A 10,005-nucleotide genomic window follows, 5' to 3' on the forward strand; every position below is an offset into this window, starting at 1 on the left:
TTGTCAAACCATGCCCAGACTTGGGGCCAGTTTGGCCCAAAGTCTCCAAGAGACAAGTCGGGAAGAAAGATATGGGACAGAGGGAGAAAGCGAAGGGAGCAGGAGAAAGGGAAGGAAGAATAAAAAGTAGTGTTGGGCTGCAGGAGTGAGATGGAGGAATTGCAAGAAAAGAGGCAGGAAGCAGGAGAGTGAGAGAAAAGGAAAGAAGAGACATGCAGCCAGACGAGGGCTTAGTGAGAGAGGATGGGACACAGAACAGGATGAAAAGGAAATAAGGCAAGGCTAGGACAAGCAAGGACAGGCAAGGCAAGGCTAGGCTGCAGGACGTGTTTTTGCTTTATAGTTTCTAGCACATTCGTCTTCAGACTAGGAGGAAAGCCATAAGACCGTATGGATTAGGCCCAACCAAAAACCCCAGCTACTTGAGACACTTAGACTAAGCCTAAAATACCAAGATCTCTCCATAAGGATGGTTTTTATACTGTACTTCCACAATCTGCTGGCAGTACAAAAAAATAAGCTGCAGATCTCCTTAGGCTGAGTCATGGTGCTTTGGGGCAGGGACCATGCATATCATGGGAATATTTCACAGTTTCTGCTCTGTTTTCAGTGTATGACACCAAAACACCCACCTGATGACATCCTTTCAAGAGCAAAGGCAGCAATTTGCAGAATTCCGCTTCTTAGGGGAAGTGAGAAATTGCTGAGCTGATACCAAGTCCTGCAGTGTCCCTGTCACCTGCAGAGCCACCACATCCTCGCCACGGTAGCGGGCATTGTGACAAAGGTTCTATGTCAGCTGGGTGTGGCAGCCAGGCGCCCCCTCGGGGATGGGGAGCCTGTCAGCCCCGGGCCTGTCACTGCCTGGTGTCCCTGCTGCCACCAGCCAGGCCTCTGAAAACTTGTCAAACCATGCCCAGACTTGGGGCCAGTTTGGCCCAAAGTCTCCAAGAGACAAGTCGGGAAGAAAGGTATGGGACAGAGGGAGAAAGCGAAGGGAGCAGGAGAAAGGGAAGGAAGAATAAAAAGTAGTGTTGGGCTGCAGGAGTGAGATGGAGGAATTGCAAGAAAAGAGGCAGGAAGCAGGAGAGTGAGAGAAAAGGAAAGAAGAGACATGCAGCCAGACGAGGGCTTAGTGAGAGAGGATGGGACAGAGAACAGGATTAAAAGGAAATAAGGCAAGGCTAGGACAAGCAAGGACAGGCAAGGCAAGGCTAGGCTGCAGGACATGTTTTTGCTTTATAGTTTTTAGCACATTCGTCTTCAGACTAGGAGGAAAGCCATAAGACCGTATGGATTAGGCCCAAGCAAAAACCCCAGCTACTTGAGACACTTAGACTAAGCCTAAAATAGGAAGATCTCTCCATAAGGATGGTTTTCATACTGTACTTCCACAATCTGCTGGCAGTACAAAAAAATCAGCTGCAGATCTCCTTAGGCTGAGTCATGGTGCTTTGGGGCAGGGACCATGCATATCATGGGAATATTTCACAGTTTCTGCTCTGTTTTCAGTGTATGACACCAAAACACCCACCTGATGACATCCTTTCAAGAGCAAAGGCAGCAATTTGCAGAATTACGCTTCTTAGGGGAAGTGAGAAATTGCTGAGCTGACACCAAGTCCTGCAGTGTCCCTGTCACCTGCAGAGCCACCGCATCCTCGCCACGGTAGCGGGCATTGTGACAAAGGTTCTATGTCAGCTGGGTGTGGCAGCCAGGCGCCCCCTAGGGGATGGGGAGCCTGTCAGCCCCGGGCTTGTCACTGCCTGCTGTCCCTGCTGCCACCAGCCAGGCCTCTGAAAACTTGTCAAACCATGCCCAGACTTGGGGCCAGTTTGGCCCAAAGTCTGCAAGAGACAAGTCGTGAAGAAAGATATGGGACAGAGGGAGAAATCGAAGGGAGCAGGAGAAAGGGAAGGAAGAATAAAAAGTAGTGTTGGGCTGCAGGAGTGAGATGGAGGAATTGCAAGAAAAGAGGCAGGAAGCAGGAGAGTGAGAGAAAAGGAAAGAAGAGACATGCAGCCAGACGAGGGCTTAGTGAGAGAGGATGGGACAGAGAACAGGATGAAAAGGAAATAAGGCAAGGCTAGGACAAGCAAGGACAGGCAAGGCAAGGCTAGGCTGCAGGACATGTTTTTGCTTTATAGTTTCTAGCACATTCGTCTTCAGACTAGGAGGAAAGCCATAAGACCGTATGGATTAGGCCCAAGCAAAAACCCCAGCTACTTGAGACACTTAGACTAAGCCTAACATAGGAAGATCTCTCCATAAGGACGGTTTTCATACTGTACTTCCACAATCTGCTGGCAGTACAAAAAAATAAGCTGCAGATCTCCTTAGGCTGAGTCATGGTGCTTTGGGGCAGGGACCATGCATATCATGGGAATATTTCACAGTTTCTGCTCTGTTTTCAGTGTATGACACCAAAACACCCACCTGATGACATCCTTTCAAGAGCAAAGGCAGCAATTTGCAGAATTCCGCTTCTTAGGGGAAGTGAGAAATTGCTGAGCTGACACCAAGTCCTGCAGTGTCCCTGTCACCTGCAGAGCCACCGCATCCTCGCCACGGTAGCGGGCATTGTGACAAAGGTTCTATGTCAGCTGGGTGTGGCAGCCAGGCGCCCCCTAGGGGATGGGGAGCCTGTCAGCCCCGGGCCTGTCACTGCCTGGTGTCCCTGCTGCCACCAGCCAGGCCTCTGAAAACTTGTCAAACCATGCCCAGACTTGGGGCCAGTTTGGCCCAAAGTCTGCAAGAGACAAGTCGTGAAGAAAGGTATGGGACAGAGGGAGAAAGCGAAGGGAGCAGGAGAAAGGGAAGGAAGAATAAAAAGTAGTGTTGGGCTGCAGGAGTGAGATGGAGGAATTGCAAGAAAAGAGGCAGGAAGCAGGAGAGTGAGAGAAAAGGAAAGAAGAGACATGCAGCCAGACGAGGGGTTAGTGAGAGAGGATGGGACAGAGAACAGGATGAAAAGGAAATAAGGCAAGGCTAGGACAAGCAAGGACAGGCAAGGCAAGGCTAGGCTGCAGGACATGTTTTTGCTTTATAGTTTCTAGCACATTCGTCTTCAGACTAGGAGGAAAGGCATAAGACCTTATGGATTAGGCCCAAGCAAAAACCCCAGCTACTTGAGACACTTAGACTAAGCCTAAAATACCAAGATCTCTCCATAAGGACGGTTTTTATACTGTACTTCCACAATCTGCTGGCAGTACAAAAAAATAAGCTGCAGATCTCCTTAGGCTGAGTCATGGTGCTTTGGGGCAGGGACCATGCATATCATGGGAATATTTCACAGTTTCTGCTCTGTTTTCAGTGTATGACACCAAAACACCCACCTGATGACATCCTTTCAAGAGCAAAGGCAGCAATTTGCAGAATTCCGCTTCTTAGGGGAAGTGAGAAATTGCTGAGCTGATACCAAGTCCTGCAGTGTCCCTGTCACCTGCAGAGCCACCGCATCCTCGCCACGGTAGCGGGCATTGTGACAAAGGTTCTATGTCAGCTGGGTGTGGCAGCCAGGCGCCCCCTCGGGGATGGGGAGCCTGTCAGCCCCGGGCCTGTCACTGCCTGGTGTCCCTGCTGCCACCAGCCAGGCCTCTGAAAACTTGTCAAACCATGCCCAGACTTGGGGCCAGTTTGGCCCAAAGTCTCCAAGAGACAAGGCGGGAAGAAAGATATGGGACAGAGGGAGAAAGCGAAGGGAGCAGGAGAAAGGGAAGGAAGAATAAAAAGTAGTGTTGGGCTGCAGGAGTGAGATGGAGGAATTGCAAGAAAAGAGGCAGGAAGCAGGAGAGTGAGAGAAAAGGAAAGAAGAGACATGCAGCCAGACGAGGGCTTAGTGAGAGAGGATGGGACAGAGAACAGGATTAAAAGGAAATAAGGCAAGGCTAGGACAAGCAAGGACAGGCAAGGCAAGGCTAGGCTGCAGGACATGTTTTTGCTTTATAGTTTCTAGCACATTCGTCTTCAGACTAGGAGGAAAGCCATAAGACCGTATGGATTAGGCCCAAGCAAAAACCCCAGCTACTTGAGACACTTAGACTAAGCCTAAAATAGGAAGATCTCTCCATAAGGATGGTTTTCATACTGTACTTCCACAATCTGCTGGCAGTACAAAAAAATAAGCTGCAGATCTCCTTAGGCTGAGTCATGGTGCTTTGGGGCAGGGACCATGCATATCATGGGAATATTTCACAGTTTCTGCTCTGTTTTCAGTGTATGACACCAAAACACCCACCTGATGACATCCTTTCAAGAGCAAAGGCAGCAATTTGCAGAATTCCGCTTCTTAGGGGAAGTGAGAAATTGCTGAGCTGACACCAAGTCCTGCAGTGTCCCTGTCACCTGCAGAGCCACCGCATCCTCGCCACGGTAGCGGGCATTGTGACAAAGGTTCTATGTCAGCTGGGTGTGGCAGCCAGGCGCCCCCTAGGGGATGGGGAGCCTGTCAGCCCTGGGCCTGTCACTGCCTGCTGTCCCTGCTGCCACCAGCCAGGCCTCTGAAAACTTGTCAAACCATGCCCAGACTTGGGGCCAGTTTGGCCCAAAGTCTCCAAGAGACAAGTCGGGAAGAAAGATATGGGACAGAGGGAGAAAGCGAAGGGAGCAGGAGAAAGGGAAGGAAGAATAAAAAGTAGTGTTGGGCTGCAGGAGTGAGATGGAGGAATTGCAAGAAAAGAGGCAGGAAGCAGGAGAGTGAGAGAAAAGGAAAGAAGAGACATGCAGCCAGACGAGGGCTTAGTGAGAGAGGATGGGAGAGAGAACAGGATGAAAAGGAAATAAGGCAAGGCTAGGACAAGCAAGGACAGGCAAGGCAAGGCTAGGCTGCAGGACATGTTTTTGCTTTATAGTTTCTAGCACATTCGTCTTCAGACGAGGAGGAAAGCCATAAGACCTTATGGATTAGGCCCAAGCAAAAACCCCAGCTACTGGAGACACTTAGACTAAGCCTAAAATACCAAGATCTCTCCATAAGGACGGTTTTTATACTGTACTTCCACAATCTGCTGGCAGTACAAAAAAATAAGCTGCAGATCTCCTTAAGCTGAGTCATGGTGCTTTGGGGCAGGGACCATGCATATCATGGGAATATTTCACAGTTTCTGCTCTGTTTTCAGTGTATGACACCAAAACACCCACCTGATGACATCCTTTCAAGAGCAAAGGCAGCAATATGCAGAATTCCGCTTCTTAGGGGAAGTGAGAAATTGCTGAGCTGATACCAAGTCCTGCAGTGTCCCTGTCACCTGAAGAGCCACCGCATCCTCGCCACGGTAGCGGGCATTGTGACAAAGGTTCTATGTCAGCTGGGTGTGGCAGCCAGGCGCCCCCTCGGGGATGGGGAGCCTGTCAGCCCCGGGCCTGTCACTGCCTGGTGTCCCTGCTGCCACCAGCCAGGCCTCTGAAAACTTGTCAAACCATGCCCAGACTTGGGGCCAGTTTGGCCCAAAGTCTCCAAGAGACAAGTTGGGAAGAAAGGTATGGGACAGAGGGAGAAAGCGAAGGGAGCAGGAGAAAGGGAAGGAAGAATAAAAAGTAGTGTTGGGCTGCAGGAGTGAGATGGAGGAATTGCAAGAAAAGAGGCAGGAAGCAGGAGAGTGAGAGAAAAGGAAAGAAGAGACATGCAGCCAGACGAGGGCTTAGTGAGAGAGGATGGGACAGAGAACAGGATTAAAAGGAAATAAGGCAAGGCTAGGACAAGCAAGGACAGGCAAGGCAAGGCTAGGCTGCAGGACATGTTTTTGCTTTATAGTTTCTAGCACATTCGTCTTCAGACTAGGAGGAAAGCCATAAGACCGTATGGATTAGGCCCAAGCAAAAACCCCAGCTACTTGAGACACTTAGACTAAGCCTAAAATAGGAAGATCTCTCCATAAGGACGGTTTTCATACTGTACTTCCACAATCTGCTGGCAGTACAAAAAAATAAGCTGCAGATCTCCTTAGGCTGAGTCATGGTGCTTTGGGGCAGGGACCATGCATATCATGGGAATATTTCACAGTTTCTGCTCTGTTTTCAGTGTATGACACCAAAACACCCACCTGATGACATCCTTTCAAGAGCAAAGGCAGCAGTTTGCAGAATTCCGCTTCTTAGGGGAAGTGAGAAATTGCTGAGCTGACACCAAGTCCTGCAGTGTCCCTGTCACCTGCAGAGCCACCGCATCCTCGCCACGGTAGCGGGCATTGTGACAAAGGGTCTATGTCAGCAGGGTGTGGCAGTCAGGCGCCCCCTAGGGGATGGGGAGCCTGTCAGCCCCGGGCCTGTCACTGCCTGGTGTCCCTGCTGCCACCAGCCAGGCCTCTGAAAACTTGTCAAACCATGCCCAGACTTGGGGCCAGTTTGGCCCAAAGTCTCCAAGAGACAAGTCGGGAAGAAAGATATGGGACAGAGGGAGAAAGCGAAGGGAGCAGGAGAAAGGGAAGGAAGAATAAAGAGTAGTGTTGGGCTGCAAGAGTGAGATGGAGGAATTGCAAGAAAAGAGGCAGGAAGCAGGAGAGTGAGAGAAAAGGAAAGAAGAGACATGCAGCTAGACGAGGGCTTAGTGAGAGAGGATGGGAGAGAGAACAGGATGAAAAGGAAATAAGGCAAGGCTAGGACAAGCAAGGACAGGCAAGGCAAGGCTAGGCTGCAGGACATGTTTTTGCTTTATAGTTTCTAGCACATTCGTCTTCAGACTAGGAGGAAAGCCATAAGACCGTATGGATTAGGCCCAAGCAAAAACCCCAGCTACTTGAGACACTTAGACTAAGCCTAAAATAGGAAGATCTCTCCATAAGGACGGTTTTCATACTGTACTTCCACAATCTGCTGGCAGTACAAAAAAATAAGCTGCAGATCTCCTTAGGCTGAGTCATGTTGCTTTGGGGCAGGGACCATGCATATCATGGGAATATTTCACAGTTTCTGCTCTGTTTTCAGTGTATGACACCAAAACACCCACCTGATGACATCCTTTCAAGAGCAAAGGCAGCAATTTGCAGAATTCCGCTTCTTAGGGGAAGTGAGAAATTGCTGAGCTGACACCAAGTCCTGCAGTGTCCCTGTCACCTGCAGAGCCACCGCATCCTCGCCACGGTAGCGGGCATTGTGACAAAGGTTCTATGTCAGCTGGGTGTGGCAGCCAGGCGCCCCCTAGGGGATGGGGAGCCTGTCAGCCCTGGGCCTGTCACTGCCTGCTGTCCCTGCTGCCACCAGCCAGGCCTCTGAAAACTTGTCAAACCATGCCCAGACTTGGGGCCAGTTTGGCCCAAAGTCTCCAAGAGACAAGTCGGGAAGAAAGATACGGGACAGAGGGAGAAAGCGAAGGGAGCAGGAGAAAGGGAAGGAAGAATAAAGAGTAGTGTTGGGCTGCAAGAGTGAGATGGAGGAATTGCAAGAAAAGAGGCAGGAAGAAGGAGAGTGAGAGAAAAGGAAAGAAGAGACATGCAGCCAGACGAGGGCTTAGTGAGAGAGGATGGGAGAGAGAACAGGATGAAAAGGAAATAAGGCAAGGCTAGGACAAGCAAGGACAGGCAAGGCAAGGCTAGGCTGCAGGACATGTTTTTGCTTTATAGTTTCTAGCACATTCGTCTTCAGACTAGGAGGAAAGCCATAAGACCGTATGGATTAGGCCCAAGCAAAAACCCCAGCTACTTGAGACACTTAGACTAAGCCTAAAATAGGAAGATCTCTCCATAAGGATGGTTTTCATACTGTACTTCCACAATCTGCTGGCAGTACAAAAAAATAAGCTGCAGATCTCCTTAGGCTGAGTCATGGTGCTTTGGGGCAGGGACCATGCATATCATGGGAATATTTCACAGTTTCTGCTCTGTTTTCAGTGTATGACACCAAAACACCCACCTGATGACATCCTTTCAAGAGCAAAGGCAGCAATTTGCAGAATTCTGCTTCTGAGGGGAAGTGAGAAATTGCTGAGCTGACACCAAGTCCTGCAGTGTCCCTGTCACCTGCAGAGCCACCGCATCCTCGCCACGGTAGCGGGCATTGTGAGAAAGGTTCTATGTCAGCTGGGTGTGGCAGCCAGGCGCCCCCTAGGGGATGGGGAGCCTGTCAGCCCCGGGCCTGTCACTGCCTGGTGTCCCTGCTGCCACCAGCCAGGCCTCTGAAAACTTGTCAAACCATGCCCAGACTTGGGGCCAGTTTGGCCCAAAGTCTCCAAGAGACAAGTCGGGAAGAAAGATATGGGACAGAGGGAGAAAGCAAAGGCAGCAGGAGAAAGGGAGAAAGAATAAAAAGTAGTGTTGGGCTGCAGGAGTGAGATGGAGGAATTGCAAGAAAAGAGGCAGGAAGCAGGAGAGTGAGAGAAAAGGAAAGAAGAGACATGCAGCCAGACGAGGGGTTAGTGAGAGAAGATGGGACAGAGAACAGGATGAAAAGAAAATAAGGCAAGGCTAGGACAGGCAAGGACAGGCAAGGCAAGGCTAGGCTGCAGGACATGTTTTTGCTTTATAGTTTCTAGCACATTCGTCTTCAGACTAGGAGGAAAGCCATAAGACCGTATGGATTAGGCCCAAGCAAAAACCCCAGCTACTTGAGACACTTAGACTAAGCCTAAAATACCAAGATCTCTCCATAAGGATGGTTTTCATACTGTACTTCCACAATCTGCTGGCAGTACAAAAAAATCAGCTGCAGATCTCCTTAGGCTGAGTCATGGTGCTTTGGGGCAGGGACCATGCATATCATGGGAATATTTCACAGTTTCTGCTCTGTTTTCAGTGTATGACACCAAAACACCCACCTGATGACATCCTTTCAAGAGCAAAGGCAGCAGTTTGCAGAATTCCGCTTCTTAGGGGAAGTGAGAAATTGCTGAGCTGACACCAAGTCCTGCAGTGTCCCTGTCACCTGCAGAGCCACCGCATCCTCGCCACGGTAGCGGGCATTGTGAGAAAGGTTCTATGTCAGCTGGGTGTGGCAGCCAGGCGCCCCCTAGGGGATGGGGAGCCTGTCAGCCCCGGGCCTGTCACTGCCTGGTGTCCCTGCTGCCACCAGCCAGGCCTCTGAAAACTTGTCAAACCATGCCCAGACTTGGGGCCAGTTTGGCCCAAAGTCTGCAAGAGACAAGTCGGGAAGAAAGGTATGGGACAGAGGGAGAAAGCGAAGGGAGCAGGAGAAAGGGAAGGAAGAATAAAAAGTAGTGTTGGGCTGCAGGAGTGAGATGGAGGAATTGCAAGAAAAGAGGCAGGAAGCAGGAGAGTGAGAGAAAAGGAAAGAAGAGACATGCAGCCAGACGAGGGCTTAGTGAGAGAGGATGGGACAGAGAACAGAATGAAAAGGAAATAAGGCAAGGCTAGGACAAGCAAGGACAGGCAAGGCAAGGCTAGGCTGCAGGACATGTTTTTGCTTTATAGTTTCTAGCACATCCGTCTTCAGACTAGGAGGAAAGCCATAAGACCGTATGGATTAGGCCCAAGCAAAAACCCCAGCTACTTGAGACACTTAGACTAAGCCTAAAATAGGAAGATCTCTCCATAAGGATGGTTTTCATACTGTACTTCCACAATCTGCTGGCAGTACAAAAAAATAAGCTGCAGATCTCCTTAGGCTGAGTCATGGTGCTTTGGGGCAGGGACCATGCATATCATGGGAATATTTCACAGTTTCTGCTCTGTTTTCAGTGTATGACACCAAAACACCCACCTGATGACATCCTTTCAAGAGCAAAGGCAGCAATTTGCAGAATTCCGCTTCTTAGGGGAAGTGAGAAATTGCTGAGCTGACACCAAGTCCTGCAGTGCCCCTGTCACCTGCAGAGCCACCGCATCCTCGCCACGGTAGCGGGCATTGAGACAAAGGTTCTATGTCAGCTGGGTGTGGCAGCCAGGCGCCCCCTAGGGGATGCGGAGCCTGTCAGCCCCGGGCCTGTCACTGCCTGGTGTCCCTGCTGCCACCAGCCAGGCCTCTGAAAACTTGTCAAACCATGCCCAGACTTGGGGCCAGTTTGGCCCAAAGTCTCCAAGAGACAAGTCGGGAAGAAAGGTATGGGACAGAGGG

Source organism: Columba livia, unplaced genomic scaffold (genome assembly GCF_036013475.1).
Source record: "Columba livia isolate bColLiv1 breed racing homer unplaced genomic scaffold, bColLiv1.pat.W.v2 Scaffold_105, whole genome shotgun sequence".
Classification (NCBI taxonomy): domain Eukaryota; kingdom Metazoa; phylum Chordata; class Aves; order Columbiformes; family Columbidae; genus Columba; species Columba livia.